Here is a 24314-nt window from a genome sequence, read left to right as displayed (position 1 = left end):
TTGTTTGTACACATCCAGCGGCAGCCGCGTCGACGAGGGAGGGCAAAGTCGTGACTTCGGCGCCCCCGCTCAAAAAAAAAAAAAAGCGGTAACGCCGCTGAATAATTCAAGTCAAACCCGCAGCCTTTGCCTCGCCCGCATTTCTGCTTTCCGCGCTAATATTATACAAACTTTGACCCGGGCGCCCAGAGGAATCGTCTCCCGGTCGCGGCCAAGGGTCAAGGCCGTTAAAGCTGGATGATGATAATAGGATGCCGCGCGGCCTCCGCCTTTCCGGGAGTTCTGGAAAAGTTCGGAGTCAGCAAAATTAAAGTAGACCGGCACCTCGCCTTCATAAATGATACTCGCTGATGCATGCATTACCGCCGTGTCAACTTTTTGGACTTTTCTAATTGTAACTGTGTTCCCAAAATGTTAACTTTCATCCGGACCTTACGCCCGCTTAGAGAGGCTCACTTCAAAAAATAAAATAAAATCGTTCTTCAACTTTCGTACATGTTAAGCGCTCCAGTTTTGCTCGCCAGTGAGCTACTCCGACGGGTCATTGCATTTTTAATGCGGACTTATTTTCAAATGAATAATTTAGTGCCCGGTCAGCAAGCAACAGCGATCCGGAATCTATCTGACGGGCGTGAGGGAGCGCCAGGGGAGGAGTGTGCTCGGGTCGGGGTGTTTGTGCGGGGGGGGGGGGGGGGGTGATTTGGGGGCACAGGCAGCTTCAGGAAGTTTGATGATCCGGGGAAAGTGGACGTCGCGGCGCTATTGATTGCGCGTGTCGCTTAGCAATGTGCGCATCCACACGAAGACGTCTTAGAACTTCAGTACTGCGAATGCCGGAATCGAAAAAGTTTCACAATTTGAATGAACACCTTTTATTGTCAACGTGTGGGTACAAATACCGTAATTTTCCAGCCTATAAGCCGCGACTTTTCGCGTGGGTTATGCGGCTAATTTGTGCATTTTTTTTATAACGGCTGCAAGGGGGGCACTCGAGTGGAAAAGGCAAGAGTGACACCGGTGGAATATATGTGCCGAGGAAAGGACTTTTACCGGTTCAGCCCTGTTAGCGCTGTGCTAGCCTGTTACTTCCGTGTTGTAGTGATTTTTACCGGTATGCTTTTTTTTTTTTTTTTTTTTTTTTAACCGGCCCTGTTAGCGCGGTGCTAGTATTAGCGTTAGTGCGACACAACGTTAGCATTAAACTCTGTGTACCGTTTCTCTTCGTTTTTCAATGTGGGCACTCGCGGCTTTTATACAGCTGCGGCGTATGTATGTACCAAATGGTATTTCCTTTACAAATTCACTGGGTGAGCCTTATAACCAGGTGCGGTCTGTAGGCCGGGAGTTACGTTACAACTGCAATAAGGTGACGGCTCAAGGACAGATGTGTAATGCGTAAGTGTGCACACCCTCTTGTAAGTGGGATGTGGCTATGTCCGCAAGTAACCGCTCGCGTCTAAATGGAAGCTTTGGAGCTCAAATACGTGTAGGAAAATGTTATGGTTCAATTAACATGAGCTCTTATTTAAAAAATAATAAATCAAAACCTATCATTTGAACATGATCGTATAGACATTTTCCAAAGGTCTTCACTTATATTCAGAACTTTGGCCTCATATTTTTTTTTAAACTGTAAAAGTGACTTTGTCACCTCTACAGTCAAATTGAATAAAGCCAAAATAGAGAGTACTCACTGCTTAAAGATACGGTGGCATGAAGCTATTTTTAATATCCATGATATCCAAAAAAGTGATCTAAAGTTTTGCTGCCATCTCATATGCCGCATTTTTGGAGTCTTCCACTTTGGAGCTTGCGCTATGTTTTATTTTGGACTAATCCTTTTATGACTTTCTAAAATGGAAAGTACTTCTGTGTGTACATGTATATGTTTGGCAAGTTTTTTTCCTTTGGGTAGAGTGTCATGCAAATTTTAGTAGTAGTTTTAAGACGCTTAAAAATATCCAGCTGTAATAAAAATGTCACCTTTTTTTTTTCTATTATCTTTGTTCCCAGCCCTTGCGTTCATCTGTTTTAGTTCATTATGCAAATATGTACATTGAAGATCTTTTAAAGGGGGCTGCGGTAATCGGGCAGAGAGGCGCGGGGGAACGGGCCAATTAAGCGCCCAACGCGACATGTATCATCTTGTCACACACAAGTGGACGTCGTAATGGCTCCGCCCATCCGCGGCGCCGATAGCGGCGGGCTTGCCGGGGGGCTCTCGCGGTGTTAATGAAGCTCCGTCGGGCGCGGGCCCGGCTCAGAGGCCGACATGAATAACAAAAGGCGGCGCGGGATCGTCAGGCCCTCGGAAGCCCGAGGCTCGGCCGCATTTATCAGTTTTTGCGTTATGGATGCACCTGCCGCGATTCACGGCTTGTTTATGACAGTCGTCCAAACGCGTCGCTACTATGCTATCGACCGCCGCTAGCGCGTCTACGTCAAATAATCTGCTTTTATTAGCGGCGCCCCAGTTGATCGGAGGCAACGACGACGTCGTGACGAGGCCTCGGGCGGCGTTGGAGAAATCGCCACCTTGGGATTTCTTCACGGCAACGTCACATTTTCTCGTCGACCGTGTTCAGTATTCTTACAGATTCTTTAGGAAGGTTTGATTCCTCCATTTTGGGCCCCGGTGCAAATAAATGACAATATTGCGGAAAACTTTACTTCAGTAGCTCGTTTTTAAAAGTTAAACTCACCATAAGCAGAGGAATAAAAGTGTTTTTAATCGTTTTGATGATTTTCAATGGGGAAAAAAAATACATCTCGAGAAATTTTAATTTTGTTCCCCAATTTTCAATTTTGGTAGGAATTGCTGACAACTTTGGAATTGGAAGGGGCCTCCAACCGTGTTGAAAATGAGTTACTTCCTTGACACCGCTGAATGCTAAGGGCTGCCCGTCGTTTTCAGGGTGTTATGGATGATTAATGGTCATCAGTATGAAAACTGATTACATTCTCACCAATGATTCTGCGTGCTAAGAAGGATGAATAACATGATGCAAGAAAGGGGAACAATGGGCACAACAACCGCCGCAGCAACAACATTCAATCGCACTTTTGTAAATCTTTGCAACGGTTTAATCCCCAATTTTTATTTATTTTTCGCCCTCAAATGACTATCGGGAAGACTTTGAGAGATCACAAACGGGCCTTGATGGATTCTGCCACTTTTCATGATGTTGTGAGTCGGCGTCCCCGTTTTGTACCTTTTTGTCAGCGCCGCTGCACATCCTCACATCTGCCAACGTGTACCCGCGCAAGTGACAAGTGCGTTTGTGTGCTTTCATGCTGTCGTGTGTTCATGCGCCAGATGCGTGACCTTTTCCCATTTGTCTTCGTCGGGAGGCGGGGGTGGGGGGGCCCTGTCCCAGCACCGAGCCCCCCCCCCACTCCTCCCCCAGCTGTTGGGTTTAATAAAGGGCCACTGGTGAACAGCATGTCCCTCTCTCATCTTTTGCGGCGCGCCAGCGACACGCCAACGACTCTTGAATAAAGCAAACTGGCTAATTTCGCTGCAAGGCTAGCGAGCCCCGTTGGACGCATCTGTCTCTCTGCATCTCATCTTCTTACTCTTTAGCGTTATTAACGGTGCCAAATGGCGCCGAGGGGGTCTGGAGCAATCGTGCGCATTCCTTCTACAGTCCGCATTTAACTTTTCTTTTTTTTTTGTTTTTAAGAGCGCGACGTTGAGCGCTGTCGTTTCGAATCTGCTTTCTGTCCGTGCCAAGGCATCTGCCTTCCTGCTATTGCGAGTTTGGAATTAATCTCAAGAAGGAGGCTCAGGATTAAATGCACTGGAGCTGTTTAGTGTCTGGACATCTGGGCTGTCAAAAGGATGGAGAGTGAGGTCTTGTGCTAAATCCCGCCCTCTCTTATTTTGCGATTTGTGAGATTTGTCTCCTGCGGCCAGACAAAGCAAAACACGTATTTAAAAAAAAAAAAAAAAAATCTCATCTCCATTTTTTTTTTTTGTCAATTTGCATACGTATTGGGTGAATCATTGTTGTCATTTAAATGAGAAGCGGAACAGCCCTCTCAGGCAAATATCACCTCCCAAAAGAAAAAAAAAAAAAGACAGGAGCATTTTGATGGCAGACATGCTTTCGTGATCAACTTTAATAGGCTATTTTCCCGGGGAGCCGCATTGAAGTGGAGCACATTAAGACGGCGCATAAAGTGCTTCATAAACTGCTCGGATTCTCCCAACGCCATCAGCATCCTACTCATCATCATCATCATCATCCAAGACAGACCAAAAAGAAAAAAAAATGGAATACATGTATTTTTTTTTCCCCTTCCCCTATTTTCAAGTCCCCTCAAGTCACAGAGGCAGATCAGCAATGCTGATGTGAAAAGTGTCTAAGAGGGTTTGCGACTTTATTTGGCATGCTAATGCAACCGTGTTTTTTTTCCTCCCTCCTCCTCACCCCAGTGAACGTGAACCACAGCTAAATGTGTCCCTCAAAATTGCCGTTCACTCTGCCGTGAATGATCTTAACCGCCCCTTCCGAAAGACGCAATTTTATTCCTTTTTTTTTTCACGAGAGGTACCGTATTTTGTCATTCTTCAACAGAGTGAGGAGTAGTTACACTTCAGTTTTAGAATTTATCGTGTTGAATGTTGGTGGACGCCTTCAAATACTTGGGGTCAACAATACAGAGCAATGGAGAGTGTGGTAAGGAAGTGAAGAAACTGCTCCAAGCAGGGTTGGAACAGCTGGCTGAAGGTGTCTGGTGTTCTATGTGACAGAAGAGTGTCCGCTAGGATGAAGGGCAAAGTTTATAAAGCGTTGGTGAGTCCGGCCACGATGTACGGATTGGAGACCGTGGCACAGGAAGCAGAAATGGAGTTGCAGAGGTGAACAGGTTGGATAGGATTAGAAATGAGCTCATTAGAGGGACAGCAAAAGTTGGATGTTTTGGAGACAAGGTTAGAGAGAGCAGACTTGGATGGTTTGGACGTGTCCAGAGGTGAGAGGAGAGAGTGAGCATATTGGTCGAAGGGTGCTGAGGATGGAGCTGTCGGGCAAAAGAGTGAGAGAGAGGAAGACCAACAAAAAAGGTGGACGGATGTTGTGAGGGAGGACATGAGGACAGCGAGTGTTAGAGAGGAGGATGCATGAGATAGGCTTAGATGGAAAAAGATGACGTGCTGTGGCGACCCCTAAAGGGACAAGCCGAAAGGAAAAGAAGGCTTTTGAGCGGAATGTGACTAAAAGTTGTTTTCATACTGAGATCAATTCAGCAACACTTGTTTGTATAATCTTGATCATCACTATTTTGCTTATTATATGTTATAGACAAGACATGATGCGATTGCCAGCCTCGCAAACTCAGACCGTTTTATTCATTTCCTGATCCGCGGCTTGTTAATTGATAACCAAATCAGAGCCCTTTTGTTTCTACCTGCGCGCGTACATCTCGGGGAAATGAAACGCGGGGGCAATAAATGACGCTTGAGCTACAGCGGGGGCGGAGATGATGAGGAAAAGGAGGGAGAGGGCAACTTCTCACTTGGCCCCCATCCAGCTGGCACACGGCCTCGTCTATTGGGCTTTTTCAAACGCAATTTATTTTTAGATACAGTATTTTAAAAACTCATTTGAAAGCCATTTTGACTGCATTGCCGCAGCCCCCTCCTCGCCTCCCCCCATCGGAGCGGCGGCCAGCCTCGTGCCTTGGCAGTCGGCGTGGTTTTGATTTAGTTCTGAGGGCCATCTGTAATCCTCGGCAGGACGCGGTGGTCCGCAGCCTTGCGCGCCGTGCAGTTTCTGCTCTCTTTTTGTCCACCTTTTTCTTTTGCGTCCTCTCGGGATTAGAACTTTTCTTTTGTGTTTTCTATCCGTGAGGGGCTTTGGTTTGTTCCCCACAGGAGAGTAGGCTGAGGAGCACTTATGTTGTTGTCGGTCTGCAGCTAAGAAAGCAGTAATTCCCCGCAAATCCAGTGAGTCTTGGATATTAGTCATCAAGGTTTTGTTCTTGAAAGGCTCTTTTTATATATTTAGCGACGCCGAATGACCATAGCAGTTTTTGAAAGAACATCCCGTCTCGCGTAACTTTTCGGGAGCTATCTTTCCCCCAACATTGTGCTTCAAAGGCTGATCGGAAGTCCCGGCCGGCAGTGTGGGGATGTCAGGTAAGCTCTGGTCCGAGATAAGCACCTGGCGGGACCCGCTTTTCATTTCATCCCAAGTCGCCCAATCGTGTCACGCCTGGAACTTGCTGCTACAAATACGCAGAGGCTTCTCTTCAAAAAAAAAAAAGAATGTGTCATTTTCCAAACCGTTTTTGTGATCAGTAGATAAATGAGACGGTAAAGCAATGTGGAGATCAAGGATATCGTTTAAGTGATTTACATATGAAATTGCTACTATGTTTGAAATGATCACGAGGCCCGCCGAGCGACCTGTAGTGCGTTGCCCGGCGTTTGTCGACGACTGCGCTTTTCGTTGGGAGGCTTTTGCCAACGTCATCGCAACATCACAGATGTGACAGGTAATCGAAAATGCCACGACGTATCACATGAACTGTAGCAACCCCCCAAAAATAAATAATGCGGGGGGGGGGGGGGTGAGATCCAGCCGGCTGCCACCGAGCTGTACCAATGAAGTACATACAGAATAGTTCTTACAACAATACTTAAAGGGAAATTCTGGTGGTTTGGATCAAGAATGTATCCAATAGGTCATGTAATATGTACTCTATCTTGAAAATGTCATGTTAATCCTCTCTTTTAATGGCGTTTTGATAACATTATCGACAATTATGAATTTTCATGGCCAGTCACATGACCAACGTGCGCGAATGTGACGTGTTACGTGCCGCACCAAAGGCTCGATTACATGGCACACCATTATGCCCAGTGCTGATTTCTTGGATTTATCCTCATCTGATGAAGAAATAGCAGCATCGGTCGATCGGGAAGACGGAGGAATACGTCCATACGGATGTGAACCTGTGGCTGTAATTAATGTTGAATATTCGGATGGGAATGACCTGGGGTCTGACGAGCGGGGCCGCAAGCAAGCTCGTTCATCAGACTCCGCGTCACTCCGCCCGAAGAACCATCCGAATAGTCAACATTATTTATAGCCAGAGTTCGCTCGCCGGGGCTCGCTTCCAAAATGGCAGCGCCTCTGAAAATTCACAATCAATAAAAATCTTCTCAATACATCATCAAATGAGAAAGGAATAACATTACATTGTCAAGATACTGGAATTTCCCTTTAGTTCTGTTTATAAATGCGTATGTACCATTTGATGAGAAAGCAAAGCGTGGAGAGTCTCTGCGCTGGACGGTTCTGTGAATGGAATCAACCGCTTTCTAAATATCCACTCTCACCAGTTTCCTGTTTTTGTATGGTCGTAATGTCGTGTCGAGTTGATGAGCAGGAAAATAGTCGCAAGTTTCAGGCGGCTGCTTTGTGACCACGACAGTTGAAACTCGGGCTTTGCGGCGTGCCATCGTCTTTTTGGTCAAACCGCGACCGGGAGCATCACGTGGCAGCGCCGCGGGGTTGTAACTCGCTCAACGCTCTGCCCTTGATGAACGCGCTGGGCCGTTTTCCAGCCCGAGCAGGCTTTTTATTAGCAGGCAAACTCTGCCGTTGCGCGCGCGCCGTCGTGATCGCAAACGTCGTCGATGCGTTTTACATCATTGATCAGCCATTTGGAGTTGCTTGCGCCAACCGTAATGAGGCGCCGATGGCGCTTACGTGCGGCTGTCGTCGTCACGGCCACTCACGCGTCCCGCGCGCACTTAGCTCTGATTGATCACAGCTGTTACTTTTCAGCCTCGCCTTTGCAAAGGCGCACGAGCGCCACGTCGCTGCCGCGGCGGCGGCGGCGTTCTGTTGGCGCGGCTCCACCTAAAGTTCCAAGGGCATCCATTCAGCGGCGCTTCATTAATATGTATTGGCAATTATGTCGCACTCCGTCTGCTGAAGGTCACGTACGTCCAAACCCTGGCGAGCAACAGATCTTGGAATCGATGTAACGGATGTTGTTGTTGAGTGTGACTCAGCAGAAAAGAAAAGAAATGCATCCTTCCCGCAGTTGCGGGGAAAAGTTTGCATTTCGTGTTCTTTTGGAGTTTGCCGGGGCTTAATTGACAACCTCACCGGCTTCAGGGGGGAGAAATCCACTTATTTGACACAATCAGTTGCGATGCGAAGAAGCACCACTTGGATGGTTTTTCATCAAGCTTAATGAATTTTTTTTTTTTTTTTTTTTTTTTTTTTTTTAGTAACACTCCTACGGTGCGGTGTTAATTCTCTCTTGATTGGCGCTAATCAGCGTGTGCGTGCATGTGCGGAGTGGGCATCGTTTCTTAATGGGGCATAATATTGGCGTGGCTGGCACCAAGCGGGTCTCGTCGGGGCGCTCCAAACGCAACGGGCTCATTTGATTAAAGCCAGCCGGCCGCCTCTCTATTCGTTCTCATTATGCAGGCCCTTAGGACCGACGCTGACATTTGAGAAAACACAACATATTAAGTTAGGTTGGGTGGTAGATTAAAAAAAAAACAAAAGCCTGGACGATGCTAAATGTTTTAACTGTTGCAAATTAAAATCCCTCCGAGCGCCGTGTTACAGGAAAGGCTTCGGTCGAGAACGAGGTTAGGGTCGGTCGACGTCGAGCCCACGCGGAGGATTTCATTAGATCGAATCCGTCGAAAAGGTTGCCGGGACTCTGGTCCTTCTCCCTGTGAGCGTTTTCCCCAAATGCTGTTGAAATGTGTCGATTCCTGAAACTTTTTTTGTGTCCTGCTATCGTGACTGCACCTCCGCCCTCGGGCCAGCACGCGGGAGATGAATGGGAGCTCCAAACTTTCTGACAAAAAAGCTCCCACGAATGGCCTTCAGTCACGTTGAAGATTTATGTGTAATTTTCCCATTTCAAATATAAATGGTGCCCCAAAGATGCCGGAGAGCCGCTGTTTGATGATATGTCGAGGTTTGCGTTAATGCGGCCTACGTTTCCGAGCGCGGGCCTCGGATAGATTGATGAGGGACGAGCCTCAAATCGCTTTCCTCAATTCGCGACAAACTGCAACCGTTTGATTCGGCTCCTTGGATGGACTCTGCAATGAATCGCGAGAAAATGTTACTTAATTTGTCATCAGAGCGGGGGACTATTGGGCCCCTTTTTAAATGGAAAGTATCCAAATGATTTTTTTTTCCCCCCTTCCCCACAGTGCAAAGCATTAACTGGCGCGCACAGCCACAAGCCCATTGCCTTGCTTCATCTTCAAAAAAAAAAAAAAATAATCAATTCAAATGGAGGTGTCAGCGTGGAGAAGATGGATAGGTCTCAGCTAATGTGTTTTTTCTCACTTGGGAGGAATTAACTCCTCTTTCCGTGTCGGGCTCGCCCGGCATCGGCAGAGTAATGTACTCTTAACGCTGAGCGCCGAGCGCATTTTTTTTTTTTCCTCCCTCCCCCCCTTTCCAAAGTCAAATTCCTTGACTTGACCCATAACTTACTTGACAGGCCCTCAAAGCTGAAAAGCCAATTTCACAAAACAGGTCTTCCATCTCCTGTTTGCTTCTCGTCATGCGCGTTGAAGGGAGAGCGGCGGCGTTGGCGCACGCTGGTTGTGATTTGTGTGCACCTCGCTGCGAGCTGTTGTTTGTCTTCTTTCTGCCCGGTTTCGAAAATCAGCATAATAATGCAAAACCATCCAATTGCCGGAGTCGTCCAGCTGTGTTTGCCTTTTACTTGTTCTGTACTTTTCGTGACCCGACATAACTCGCTTTACACCATTGTGATGATATGTTAGCCGGCTGCTTGGCTACCCAGCACAGGATGAGCGCTACAGATAATTGATATGTCTCAGGAAGCACCGGCTCGCTCGTTAGACTTCAGGTACTTTGTCGTGGATGAAGACCAAGTGAATATTGAACCCGCACACTGCTGACACACCAGAGACAAATGCCAGTTCAGACAGAATTTTGAAAGCTTGAAACTTTTTTCCCTCCCTCCCCCTTCTGCTGAAAGTGATCAAAAGTTGGCCAGACTGTGACCGTGGGATTTTCCCCCCCGATCTTCAAAGCGCTCGCTTCTCCGGGAGCAAAAATCCCGCAGCATCCGCTTCCTCGGGAGGGCCCGCGCTCTCCGGAGCGCCCTTCGCCGTTCTCCTGTCGAAATGACGGACGCGGCGCTTCGATAAAGACGCGTGGAGCAAAGGAAATGTAACTTTTTCGAGCGGTGCCTTTACCATTGAGGTGGGCACTCTTCCACCCCAGTCTTGTATATGGCAGTAGTCTACTGACTCTTCAACAATCTTTAAATCCAGCTCAAAATATTCTGTTCCTCCCAGAGACTCAAATCATACCATGGACTGCCAAAGATATGCAAAGCAGGCACGAGAATGTAAAATGTAATTTAGTGCCAAAAGTGGTCTTTAAATGAATTCTTCATCCCCTCCTCAACCGCCAAACATCTGTCCGTTGTTTACAGACAATCAGACAACCCCATTGATGGAATAATAATTAGCGCGCTGCTCGCGAGCAACCTCGAGCTCACCGGACCGTCCGTTCAAATTGTTGCACCGTGCCTATTGAACGCGTTTTTCCCCCGAACAAGACAACAATCCGACAATCTGCATCGGCTATTGAAAGGTGAGTAATGAATGGCCTCTACGGGCAGCCATAAATAATGCAACACACCTTTCGAGAGGAGTAGAACTCAATCAAATCGCCTGCTTTGTAACCAAAGCCATTGATTCACCGGCGAGGTGCTCTGCAGAAGCCCCCCCACCCCACTCCTGTTTTCGCCTGCAGTCTTGCGCTCGCCTCCCTCAAGCCCTGCCAGCCGCAAAATAGGCTTTTTCCCGTGTTTGTCTAACCTCTCCGGAGAAGAAAACATCTTCACGCCCACATCCACCCTGACAGCATGCCGTGTTCCCGCACACCTGACTTTAAAGAGCTCAAATCGCCTCATTTGCATCCTGCCAAATAAGATTCTCACATCTTTTTCCAGATGCGCTCTATAGCCTCTCCAGTGTTCTTCGAACCAAAGCGCGGGAGGCAAATGTGTAGCATAAGTCATCCGCAATTCCTGTTCTTGCATTTGCGGTTTTCGGTCGTGCCACACTCGATTCCTCAGGACGATAGCCAGACGCAGAGTCTCTATTGGATTATAATCCATCTCCCGCATCGAAGATCGGCCCTTGTGATATTTGTGCTCTGCATTTGACAAGATTAGGGCCTCCGTTCCCTGTTTTCGAGAAGATTGTGTTGGATACAATGCTTCTTCCGACAGCCTTATCTCACGGACATTGTGATCCCAGCAGACTGACGTACTTCTCTGTCCCGTATCGGGACTGTAATTGAAGCCAGTCGCTTTTCTTTAATGCCTTCTAGATGATTCTAGAAAGTAATCCTGAAGAGTTTTCAGTGTTAATTGAAGCTACAACCTTTTAAACACTTGACTGACATCACTTGACAAGTTTAAAGCCCCACTGTCATGAAATGCATGATTTTTAGTATGTTATGAATGGAAAAAACGGCAGCCGGAATGGACCCATCCATTTTTTTTTTTCACTACATATGATTTGGCTTTTTGTAACTCCCGTCATGAAAATCCTCTCAAGGGATTTGTTTTGGTGAAGAAGCAGGAAGTGATGTCAAGGGTAGTAGCACACTCAGGCGGGCTCGGATGTTTATACTAGTTTGGAAGGTAGCTCTTTGTTCCTTCGTGTTAGCCAAAATTCCGGCTTGTTTTATTGCTGGATATTGTTCGAACATTCGGGAGGATGGATTTACCCTTCATAAGTTTCCAAGAGACCCGGTTCGTGGTGAAAAATGGATTGCATGGGTGCAAAGGACGAGAGCTTTGTGGGTTCCAAATGACAGGTCGGTGTGTATAGAGAGACCAAAATAAACAATAGTTGGGGAGCGGGGGGGACGTAATCCTCTCAGAATGTAACAAAAGATCGGCGTACATAAGTCAGGTGTGCTAAATGTGTCTGTACCCGTCGGCGCCTCTTCCGCCGAGCACGGTTTCGGCTGGGGTGGCTCATACAAACTGTCTGGGAGTCTGTTGTTCGTTAGAAGTGATCCAAATATCATCTAAATATGGCTCGAAACGATAGGGTAATATTGCCCGGGTCACTTCACTCGATTGTGAGATGTTCTCTTGTTTGAAAAGAGCTTCCGTGTCCCATAGTAGGTGGCACAGCGTTTGTTTTCAACGGCGAATCTCCCGGTTTAACATCTGCTGATGACGTTGGAGGTAATATGTCAACCACTTGAATGTCGAATGAGACTTCCGCAACTTTGCGCACGGATGACGCGCTCTCCGCTCATTTATTTTTTTTTCTTATAGACATTCAATCGAATAATCTTATGTATTTTTCAGTACAATATCTATTTTAGAATGTTTATAGGCATGACACTTGCCCTTTAAGCGCTGAGTAAATTGCCACCAGTAATATTTTTAGGGCAGCTGACGCACATTGAACTCGGCAAGTTGTTGTAGAAGTGAGCTGAATTTCTGTCCTTCATGTAGTGCACCAGGAGAAAATACGACAGTCGGTAGCTCTGACATAACTTGCGCGTGATGACGCATCCACTCAGGTGAACTTGGGGATGAACTTGGACAGGAGTACGAGTAATGGTCTCCGTGGGTGTACTGTTCATTACGTAGCCACCGGCGACTTTTACCCTTCTCGTAGCGCTCATCCCTGACCTTAGCGCCCCGGCAGTCGCTCGGTAAGACGCGACTGATATTACGCTGCTCCGCTGCATCAAAATCCACCTGCCAGGGGGCAAATTTGATTGGTTAATACGTGGCGTCCATGGGTATTTTTTTTTTCTGCATGGATAAATAGAAGCCTAAAGCAAGTCTACGGAAAAGCTGTACCTTTTATACGGCTTGTCATTTTGATGCCGCTTGTTATCTGCAGACTACTGCCCGTATTTTTCATTTATAACACTTTTTTTTTTTTTTTTTTTTACAATTATCATATTCATTTTCTTTGCCTTTTGATAATGGAGAAAAGCTAAGTGAAGGCGGCGGTATCCCTCGTGCCCGGCAGGTCCAATTCTGCACGGTAGCGCAGGGCGGTGACGGAATCGGTTGAACATGAATGGCTATTGAGTCAGCTTAATGTAGTCAATTTCAATTCGCAGTTTCGTTTATGAGGTATCCAAGCATATGGACTTTCATGAAAGCAAATTTTTTTTTTTCCCCCCATTGCGTATAGGTCAACCAGAACCACCGCTCCCTTATATTATGCCCTTTTGGACTCATTTAAAATTCAATCCGATGAAGGCGCAGCGAAAAACCTCCTCACCGCGTACTCGACAGGTTCCACTACTGCGCCAATCAGCATTTCGGCGTTTGCTCCTATCTGGAATGTACCTGACAAAAAATAAATAAGTCCTGATCACACTCTGATTAGATCAGGACCATATACTGGCAGTCCACCTTTTTTTTCAAGACAGGATAATTTGACTTTGCAGCCTAATCGCTGGTCAAATTGGACACATTGGAGAGGAAATAGTACAGTTTGTGCTTTGCAGTGCTGTACTTTTTTTTTTGGGACTGACTATCAGATCCCACAAAGGTGAACAATGGTGTAATGGCCATGGAAATCTTTGCAGGCGCGATTGCTTGTTGCCATTATGCGGCGGAGCCTATTTTGCTTTTGTGGAGAAGGCTCAAAATTGCCGCGCCATTATTGCGCCGCTTTTATCAGCGCTTTGTGAATCAACTTCGCCCCCCCCCCGAGATGGATCGCGAGGGAGCGGAAGCTTCTCTTTCTTCGTCGTTAAGACGACGTGCCTGGCAGGTCAGGTGAATGCATATTTGTCTCCGAGGAAGAAGAAAGAGGAGGAAACTGTTTGGGCTGTCTTTTGAGCCGCTGAGCCAGTGTAGTTTGAAAAAGCTTTGCTGGCTTTCCTCCTCCATCTTGGCTGTCGGTTACCTTGATACTTGACCTTCCTTTTCTTCTTTTTGCTCGTTTTTTTTTTTTTTTTTAACTTTTCCTCTCACACACCGGTAGCCATTTCCTCCAACTGACCTCCACCCATGGTCATAATCATTATCATCTCGTCTGTCCGCATCCTAATTCCCCGTCTCCTGCTGTTCTTCCTACCCCTTTAAGTCCCTTGATTTCACTTGTCTGTTTCCTCGCGTCCAATCACCGTCCTCTTCTTTCGCTTTTCAGTCACCGCATCCTCTCCCCGTGGGAGAAGCGCGGGTCTGATGAACCGCGGCGAGGCCTGGAACAAATCAGTTTATCGATCTCGCCGCATATCCCCCTCCTCCCCCGCTCTGGCCCTCCCATCGTCAGCAGAAAACAAAGTGTTTATTAAGCGAAACCTTCCCAATCTGCTTGCACACCTTGCTCGCACCCCCTAGTCAGTTTCCTCCCCTTGCTTGAAAATGGAGACTCAGTCTCTGGTCCTGTCCACACAGCAAATACTCAAGAGTAAGCCTGCCTGGTCACTTCCCAACTTCTCCGGCAGCATTCCCAACTGAGCAATTAAGGCCTTGCCTCCAACAGCAAAACCTGTATTTTTCAAAAACCTTTTTGGCATTTCAGTCAATTTAATATCACTGAGTCTCTGGCCCGTGGATGCATTTTCATTTCCATCGGCATGGACAGACATTTTCCACGTGCGGTTAAAGCTTTAGACTTTGCTTTCGGGATTCCCGAGGAGATGGCTCACGGCGTGCTTTTGCGTACGACGCCCTGCCGCAAAGTAGGGCCACGGGGTAGCGAGGGAGAGGAGCGTTTATCAGACATCCGCTGTCTATAGGGCTTAAATTGGGCCTGAATCTTGTGCAGAACGATTGCATTACGGGCTCCTCTGAAAGGGCTGAATTTGATTGAAATGGAAAGCAGTGCCTCGTCGCTCTGAAAATACATCACGGCTGATTAGATTATGAAGTGCTGCGGTGGAGGGGAGGGTGTTGCTTGATATGAGGGCCAAATGCAAGCAAAACACTAGAAGTCGAACGGGAAGAGAAGAAAAGTGTCTAATGGCGGTGGCGTGGGAGACGGACGCACGGCGAACGAAAGAAATTCCTGGATTTCCGTAGTTTTCTCTCTGCCGGAGGATGCCTTGTATAATGTGCTGTAATGCGAAGGCAAAGGTTCTGCAGCGTCAATTTGACTGGCGGGGCCGAATGGTTCCACGCCATTCCCAGTTGCGCGGCGCCAGGCTTTCCCATAATCAATCAGCCAATAATGGAGTAAGTGGCTGTGGAAGGATATTAAATGTTAATTGCCGCGAGGTATTGATAACACCCATTGATCTCGTGGATAATTGCAGTCAGTGAAAACAAAGATACATTATATGAGCCCGAGCTCGTTCTGTCGGGAGGGCGAAACGATGATGAATGGTTTTGCAAAAGAGATCTGCTTTTCTTGTGAGCATCTCCTTGGTCGTGTGGCCTTCAGGGACTAATGGAGAGCGATCCAGACTATAGTCTCCTCTCTCTCTCTCTCTCTCTCTTCTCTCTCTCTCTCTCTCTCTCTCTCTCTCTCTCGCGTTCTGTCTCACTCTTGTGTGTCTGTTGCCTAGTATTACCTCGCAAGTTCATATTGACATGATTTTTTTTTTTTTTTATTATTGCCTTTTTCCCCATAAATCATTTTGCCCAGATTGGATTCAGTTTGATGACTGCAAGATGGTCGTTATTTGCTTCAGATGGCATTTTATCAAAGTGCTGCAAATGTTTGGGCTGCATTTGAAAGCGCTGCTGGACAATCACATCAGACAGAGAAGACTGCAATCCGTTTCCCAATGTTGAAATTACTCATGACGGCCACAAGATCCACGACTTGATCCGCAGTCTCTCCGGTCCGGTGTGCGGGAACGAAACAACCTCATGCTCTCCTCGAAAGTAGTCTCCAAGCAAGAACATTATCAGACTTAAAACTGGACGTAATGTGCGATAGAACCTTAATTGGATGCCTGGAGGTGTTGCTCGTGGCAGGAGGGAACGCGGAATGGATTATTAATTACAGTGAGATGATAGAAAGTTGGAGTTTATCTCTTCTTTGCTCCACCCTCGCTCCCTGACTTGTCTTGAACTTTTTACCTCTTTTGGTTGTCACGGCAATACCATGAGAACATTTTGCTGGTGAAAATATCAAGTTCATTTTTCTGTTCCGACGTTCTTTAGGAAGGAGCGGGTGGGAACTGGCTCAGGCAGAAATAGCCGACAGCTGGTTAGGGATTAACCCTTCGGTGGAGTGAGAGGTCGACGTTGGCAGAAAACGCCAACCTGAAATTCCTAGCCGAGAAGTCGAGGCTACATGACGTGTCTGTTTGCGGGTTTGAGATCGGTTCGGGGCAGCTAGAGAGTTGCAGCTACTCCCAGGCCAACCGAGAGGGATTGGCAGGTCCTGGCGAGGCGCGCTTGTCAAAAAGCCTGAATAATGCATGGCCTCGGAGCAGTTGGGCTCTCTCATACCGCACGACTCCGAGACTAAGATCAATAACACTTAGAAGCTGCTTTATAATGAACGAGACGCTAAAATTCCATCTTGGGGCAATTAGTTGAGCTTCTCTCCCTCTTGTTCCTCACCCATGTCCTTCTGTTGGCAGATGAGTATCTGAGAATGATCAGATTTCTTGGAGTTGAAAATGTCGGAGTTTTGAGAAAGTTGGAGGGCTCTCCAGAGGTGGTAGAAGAGAGAGAGGGAAAGCAGGGGAGGGAGTCAAAAGCAGCGAGGAAGGTGTGTTTTCTGGCATGTTTCTTTTCTTTGGCATTTCTTTTCCTCTTTTCCCTGCTGCTCTAGTGCTGCAGGCGCTTGTCGTGCCGCTTTCCTGTAAACTCGCAATGCTACAACGTGACCCAGCTCGTAATGTCAGTCCTTGAAAACAGTATAGAGGCCAATACCCACACACACAAACACCCTTTGAGTTCCGGCCATTGGCGCACTCTAGTATGCATTAGAATCACTCGATCCCAGTGTAAAACGAATATATAATGACTCCTATCTCTGCGGACAGAAGTGCTCTCTGCTCTTCTCCGCTGGGAGGTGAAAGGTGAAGAAGCAATAATGCGGCGTAAAAGTGCTTACATGGCATTGGGAGTTCATTAGAGAGCTCCATTATGGTCTTTGAGTGACATCACTCACTGGGAGCGCAGACGTGGATGGGCTGCGGTTCTTTTGGCAAGTGGAGACGTGATGGGGTATCTCGGCTTTGGTCATCATGAAAGCGTCTTAGTTTGGGGAGCACTCGCCCAGCCATTTTTACAGTGAGATCAAGACTCTTGGGCAATCCTTTCTAATGCATAGTCCTCTTACCAGCTTGTCTTAAATGAGCCTCTAAACCACAAAGGTTTTACTTCCTGCAAAACCTCCTTGATGCCCACTTCATTCATATGCACAGCCGCTATCAGGAAAACCTTCTGTTGTCATCTCCAGCCAGCCAAATTATTTGGGCGAGCGCGAGGAGAGATTACCAGAGTGGACGATGACCTGCGGCCAAAATCTCATTATTCGCCCTCTTTGCGGTTTGCTGGTGAAAAGGTCAAGAGGGAGTGACGGGGTCTTGCTTGGGATCCCTTCTCCACGCTCTGTACGTCCTGGAGGTCAAGATGAGCTCGGGCCTCCTCGCTCAGTCTGGAATTATTGTGGAATTGCATAATTAACTTGCTGGGAGAGTTCCCCCGCCCCCCTTGAGGTAGCCTCTGCTGCATCATTAGAAATGGCACAAAGCTTGACTTTGGCTGTAATTAGCTCTCCGTGGGTTGTAATTGTCTCACGGTGAGGACCTTTTAATGGCGGCGGTTTGGCTATTGGGACCTTCAATGAGGATGGCAGCTAATTGGCAGAGCTCTGCATTTTCGCAATGTTGGCTAATAAAAATGTGCATGTTTTTGTTTGGCATTGAAAGTCGATTCCTGCACGGGGACATTTTGGACCAACTTTCTGTCCGGCGTTGGAAGCTTCCCTGTAGGCTATTAACTCTCCATCTACCTCAACTTGCATCGTCACGCCGTTAACGCAAGCGAGGACCCCGTGTCTGTAATAGACAATCGACTGGTCGATGGTTTGTAGCTAAGATGGCTAGCTTTAGCGGCTCTCCCACCCACGCGGCTCTAATTAATCTCCCGTTGAAAGAGGACGGCGGGCGTATATTGCTTTTGTGACGTGGGCGCCGCCGCTACAGTGCGGCGGGCGGCCTCGCCGGCGCAAGTGCTTGCCTTCATTTCTGCGTGTGATTTATTTGAATTCATCAACGGGATTGATCGAAAGCCTTTACTCCGGGGGACACAGATCCACGCTAAATGACTATCGACTGCCAAGTGTTTGAAAAATGTATTTGTCGGACCAACCGGCTCCATTGATGAGTGTGTATTAAAAAATGTATCTGTGGAATCGATGCGAGAGGAAGGAGAGGAACAACAGTGAGTGTTCACTCTCTCCCGCTTTCCCCGTTACTATTCGTTGTCTTTTATCTCCGATCGCTAACCACTACTGGCGCATTGCAGTAAATGAGGGGCGGTGGAGTAGTAGGGTGTGTGTTTGCTGCGCGCGTGTGGCAGCAGAAGCGTCATAAGCGTGCCTGCCGGGTTTACCGTCTCCATAAATCCCTTGCGTGGTGCTGCCGGCGCCCACGCGGCCATCTACAGATACTGACCTTTTCTTAGGACTTCTTCTGTTTTATCTCCGCGTGATACGATGGAGGTGAATCACGGGGGTGTGTAAATGCCAAACGCCGTTGTCATTGCGGCGCTCCTCCAGGTTCTTAATGAAGTTTGTGATGGTGTTACATTAAAAGCCCTCTTCTGATTTGATTCCACCCATTGGCTGGTCAACAACCAACCAGAAAATGGAATAAAGATAAAAGGAAGTTTCACATTGTCAATCTCGATGTCATTGATTACCATTCAGATCTGCGTATTTTTTCCCCCGTTGCAGATCCTGATTGGGATTCTCTGGCTGTATTGTCCACATGTCGAGATGGAAAAGGGGTCAAACGATCGCAACACGTCGTTGCCACATTAATGTAAAGTGTTTGCGAGATGGACATGCATTAGGATGCTTATGTTTGTGGATGCAGTTTCAACATCCTCTTTTCATGACTGGCTGGACTTTATGGAGGCGGTGATGGAAGGTGCAACAGTCACCATCCTCTCGTAGATCATGTCCTTTTTATGCACCCTCGCTGGGTCCCCTGTGTCTCGCTTCGGCTCTATAATATCCCCTGGTAAAGTGGCTGTAATGCTAATTTGCACTCTGGCAAGATTGTTAAGTCACTGGTACCTCGTGTCCCTCCTTGAGCCATCACCTTATCGTTGTGGACGGGTTTGTGAAACCTCTCGGCTGATTTAAAAACGCTGGATTGAGTTTCCCTTGCCCGGACGTCTGTGGGGTCCTTTCGGGCGTATGGGGTACCGGATCTGCTGATACGGGCTGTTTGGTCCCAGTTTGGTCTGCATTGCTGACAGTACGTTTTAAACTCTTTTCGGTGAGAGCTGGATCCCGGATACAGGCGGCCAAATGGAGTTTTCTCTGTAGCGTATCCGTCATCTGCAAGGAGCTCAGAGTAGAGCCGCTCCTCCTCCACATTGCGAGGATCCAAATGAGGTGGGTTGGGCATGTGATTTGGATGCCTCCCAGGCACCTCCCTGGTGAGGTGTTCCGGGCACATCCTACCGGGAGGAGACACGGGGGATGACCCCGGACACGCTGGAGAGACTACGTCGCTCGGCTGGCGTGGGAACGTCTCGGGATCCCCCGAAAGAGCTGGACGAAGTGGCTGGGGAAAGGGAAGTCTGGGTATCCCTACTAAAGCTACTGCCCCTACAACATGACCTCAGATAAATGGTAGAAAATGGATGGATGGATGGTGCCATGTGCCTCTGTTTACGGACTGAAGGCGAGGTCTGACTTTTGAGGCCTGAAAGCAACACTGGAATGATGGTTTAGATCAGAGGACGTAATTTCTTCGGAATGGGTTTGATTCAGCCTGACACGGTAGAAATATGCAAATGGGGCTGGGAATGCTGAATGTTTGCTTGCGCTTTGAAGTCAAATTGACAGTGGTGTTGGGGAGCGAGGAATCCCTATGTGTGAGAGGCGAGGCTATTTTTGATGCTAGAACTGAAGAGAAAAAGCCAGTTTGTCTTTAATGGTCGTGTCTGTCGTGGTGGGGAAACACAAAGCATCGTCATCAAATGCAGGCTGTGATATTTGATCCAAAAATAGCCCGGATGGTGGTCGGTTCGTGGCGAAACTACACAAGCAAAAAAAGAAGCGAACCCATAAAACATTTATTTAATAGGAGACTCTGTTGACCATATTGGTTGCTATTTTTAGTCAGATCAGGCAGTGCAAGATTAAAATGTGATTCAAGCAGACTTCTGAGACTTCATTAGGGGACAAATAAAGGACTTGAACTTGAACCTTGCTATCTGGAGGGTTGTTAGCCGCGTCACTCTGGGGAGGGTCGCAGGTCAGCACGCGTCACTTGTTCTCAAAGGACGCCCTTAAGGAGCGCACGCCCGCAGACAAGCCGTCGTGCTGGGGTGACATCCAAACTGCAAACAAAAGGTGTCAAAGTGACGAATGGCGTCGTAAACATGGAAGCGGGCCCAAACAAGCGCCCGCAGGCCGTCTGCGTTTTGTGCGAGATCAGCAGAAAAAGGCCTTATCTGCCCTATTGCGGCCCTTTGCTTCAGCATCTGGGCACGCTATGCGCTTGGCATCCCGATGTCCTAATCTATTCCTCATTAAAGCTTAACGCAGCAGTTAGCGCGCCCCGCGATAGCATCACGCTACGCCGAGGCCTGCGTGGGGCTGATAACGCCCCGCGAGCGCAATAGAGATGGCTAGCAAAAACATCACCTTGGGACGTCGGCATCAGCCGCACGGCGTCAATAGAAATCCAATCTCAGCGTGACGTGTTGTTTTTTTTCCGGGTCCGTCGCACTATAATTCGCCGGGCGTCGTAGTTCCGGGAGAGGATTCCGGGGGGGGCCCGATCGCCGGGTACTGTGAGGACGAGGCCGTCCGGACTCGGGCTGGGGCGTACCGGGCGGCTGCGGACGTGAGCCGGCAGAGTTTAACTGCCAGTGACCTTAGTCCGTGCCGGTGGACGGTGGCGGCCTGTTCGTCCCCTCGCAGATGCGACCCCAAAAAGAGTACACATCTTCCAGCGATGCGGCGCCTGCTGTGAAAAATAAATAAATAGCGCACTTAATTGAAAACACTCGTCAATCTGTCACTGGCAGAGGCGGGCGCACAGGACGGAATAATGAATTGCAGGGTGGAAGAGGAAGATAATGGGGAGAAAATGAAGGCAGCGGCGAAACAATGATTGACGCTGACAAGTTAGACATTAGACAAAAAGGGTGATCAACATTCAGCGGGCTCTCCTTTGCGTTGGCAAAAGCAGCCAATTATGCGGCGAGCCACAAACAACGCTCGCAGCTTTTTACTTAAAACATCAGACGACGGCGAACAATACATGGTTACCTGCCTGGTTTTTCCACAGACCAAGTCACTTTTCATACTCTTCATACGTGTATACAAGCAAACCAACTGAACGGCCCCGCAAACAAGAACCTCGGGAGTTCTCATGTATCATTCGTATCTGTGTCCGATTTTGTTTATAAACGGCCAGGCCACTTTCATCCGGATCCCGATCCAGATAACGCAGAAATTTCGAGTTAAGATCCAATTTGCTGGGTATGAAGGCTCGGAAGCGGGAACGCTTCATCTTGATCGCATCCGGGTTGCAGATTCTGCAGCAATTTCATTTCGCGACAGAATAGAGAACTTCTGTTGCTGTCAAATCCCATCACATCATCTCATTTATTTTAGTTTTGAAAGCCGCATCCTATTTCATTTTGTTCCTCAAAAGGATCTGAATGAAAAGTTACTCGACAAACAGCGTCTTCGATCACTGAGCATGTGGAGACTCGACTTCCTTTTTGGCTAACTTCATCATCTGAGGCCGAGGAGCCATCATGGTGCCGCGTTCCCATTTTGGCTCGGCGTAAGTGATTAATGTAATGAGCGGTGCGGCATGCCGCCTCCAAATGAGTTTGAGATTGACACCCCGGTTTATTGGAGTCTGTGTGGACCGATGCGGCGTAATTAAAACTGTCGCCACGGCAGCCATCATAATGCAAGCGAGGAAGACAACCTGTTGTCGCGCGACGTGCCGGGTTATGTTTCACGTATGTTCACGTTAGATCACGGCGGGGGGGGGGGGGGAATACGTTTAATACGGCTCCTGAGAACTGTTGGAAGGTTTAACGCGCGGCTTGAAAAGTCGCCAGCTTCCGCTCTTGGTTTCTCCCATTCTTTGACGGTCCTGAAGGATTTCACGGCCGCGATGGCGGCGCGTGAAATCCTGTGATGTCTGTTCATGCTAATGTGAAAGAGATTCTCGGTAATGCGGCGCGTAGGTGTGATGCCCGTCACGAGGAAGTTTAATAATGGCTGGGCTTGATTTCACAGCGAGTGTCTCATCACGCTGATCTGAGAATATCCACGGGCGCTGGGAGCAACGCGCGTATCCGTCTGACTAGCGTACTTTTCGGACCGGATTGAACATTTCCGCCATCTTGTCATAACAATAGTAATAATAATAATCTTGAACTGACTGACAAAATATTGTAGCCTTTTGGAAACGGTCCTTTCCAATGCTGAGAGGAAGCAATCAGTGTGGGTATTTTTTTCTCCCATCTTGTTGGAGGGAATGATTTTGACCGGTAATCTGGTCCGGCCGCTAAGTGGCTCGGTCCCGCCGTCTCCTCCGGTCCGTCAGTCCCAATTTGGCGCGACACGGGCTTCCCAATTCCACGGTCCAATCTAACAAGCCGCCCTTTCTATCCGGCGTCGTCCTTCGGCCCCGTAAGCTGACGGCAGAAGCGCCGACGCGGCCGATCGATGGCAACTAATGTGGAGTTAAATGGATAAACTCAGCTGCCGCATCACCTGCCGCCAACCCCCTCACCCCCACCCGTGGAACACCCCCTCACCCCCAAATCGTTCGCTCCGTCGCTATTCTGTGCGATTCCCGCTAGGATTGACGTTTTCCAAGGGAAAGAAATCCCGGTCAATCTTTTTCTCCGAATGGTTCTTCTCGGTATCAGGCCCGTTGACCACATTTTCAGTCTTTCGGCTAGACCAGCAGAAAGCCGCCTAATACCGTAAGTCGTTCCCAGAAAACGCGTCTCGTCCTCTTTCGTGAATCCTCACCATGTTACCTTTTTATTTGATGACGAAAGTTGGGAAATTCTCAAAGAGGAGACGCGTGTCAAAAAGTGCGTGCATGCTTTGTTGCTGTGGATGAAAGGAGGTAATGACAATCACACCCTCGAGCAAACAATCATCCCGCCGCGTGGCGAGGCCACGCTTTCTCTCGTTACCCCGTCCTCGTCATTCTCACGGATCTTTGGTCCTCTTTTCCCGCCTAGCCGTCAGCATAATTAGAGTCTCTGTCAACGTCTCCTTCAGTCGTAAGTCTGCGCCCGAGCCAACGCCGCTGCGATAGGTCGACTCCCCCGAGCGCTCGATTCTCGATCGCGCTTTCCTCCTGCTTTTTTTTTTCCCCCTTCTTTTGCCAATTCAACACATGATTAAAGGCAGCGGGGCAATTACCGTCCGTCTGGAAGCAGACGGTAAAAACAGGCCCCGGTAGAAATGTGAGAATCGATCCGCGGCGAGTTGTCGGGCGCTATCGTCATCCTCTCCCTTGTCATCATCACACGCTCGTCTCACGTTGATTCCCCCGCTTTCATCACTCGGCTCCGCCTCCCGCACGCGTCTCAATCGGCGCGCTCTGTCATTACCGCCGTCTGCCATTAGACTCGACTCGGCGGGGCTCGTTCTTGTTTTTCTCCTGCCGGCCTTTTGTCCTCGTCAAAGGAACAATTGATCTGCTGATTTGACTTCCCTGAAAGCAGCGCAGGCTTCCGTGGATAGCGGGATATCGTCATCTGTTAAGGATGCGCAGGGCGCCATTTCTTTCTCATGTATTCTGCACGCGTGTAGATTTTTGTTGTTGTAATTAGTAGACATCTTTGTAAATGTTTTCCTGTGAACGTTTGACTTTTCAGCGAATCTTTACTTGATAGCGTTGAAGTAATTGATGCAATTCAAAGTGGTGGGATTAAATATGGCGGTCGCCTGGAATGTGTTGCCTTTTTCGAATGACAAAAAAAAAAAAAAGGGAGACACGGTGGATCAGCTGGTAAAGCGTTGGCCTCACAGTTCTGAGGTCCCGGGTTCGATCCCGGTCCCGCCTCTGTGGAATTTCCGCGTTCTCCCCGCGCCCTCGTGGCTTTTCTCCGGGTGGGCACTCCGGTTTCATCCCACA

At 48.2% G+C, this 24314-nt stretch overlaps 1 long non-coding RNA gene across 5 annotated transcripts in view; it reads left to right on the top strand.

The window, feature by feature from the left end:
* The window catches only part of LOC133493352 (uncharacterized), a 46624-nt gene that overhangs the window by 4219 nt on the left and 18091 nt on the right, over positions 1-24314 (top strand). The window lies entirely within an intron of this gene.

Source organism: Syngnathoides biaculeatus, chromosome 20 (assembly GCF_019802595.1).
Source record: "Syngnathoides biaculeatus isolate LvHL_M chromosome 20, ASM1980259v1, whole genome shotgun sequence".
In the NCBI taxonomy this organism is placed as follows: domain Eukaryota; kingdom Metazoa; phylum Chordata; class Actinopteri; order Syngnathiformes; family Syngnathidae; genus Syngnathoides; species Syngnathoides biaculeatus.
Note: the sequence above shows the minus strand (reverse complement) of the source record. Positions and strands in the feature narration are given on the sequence as shown.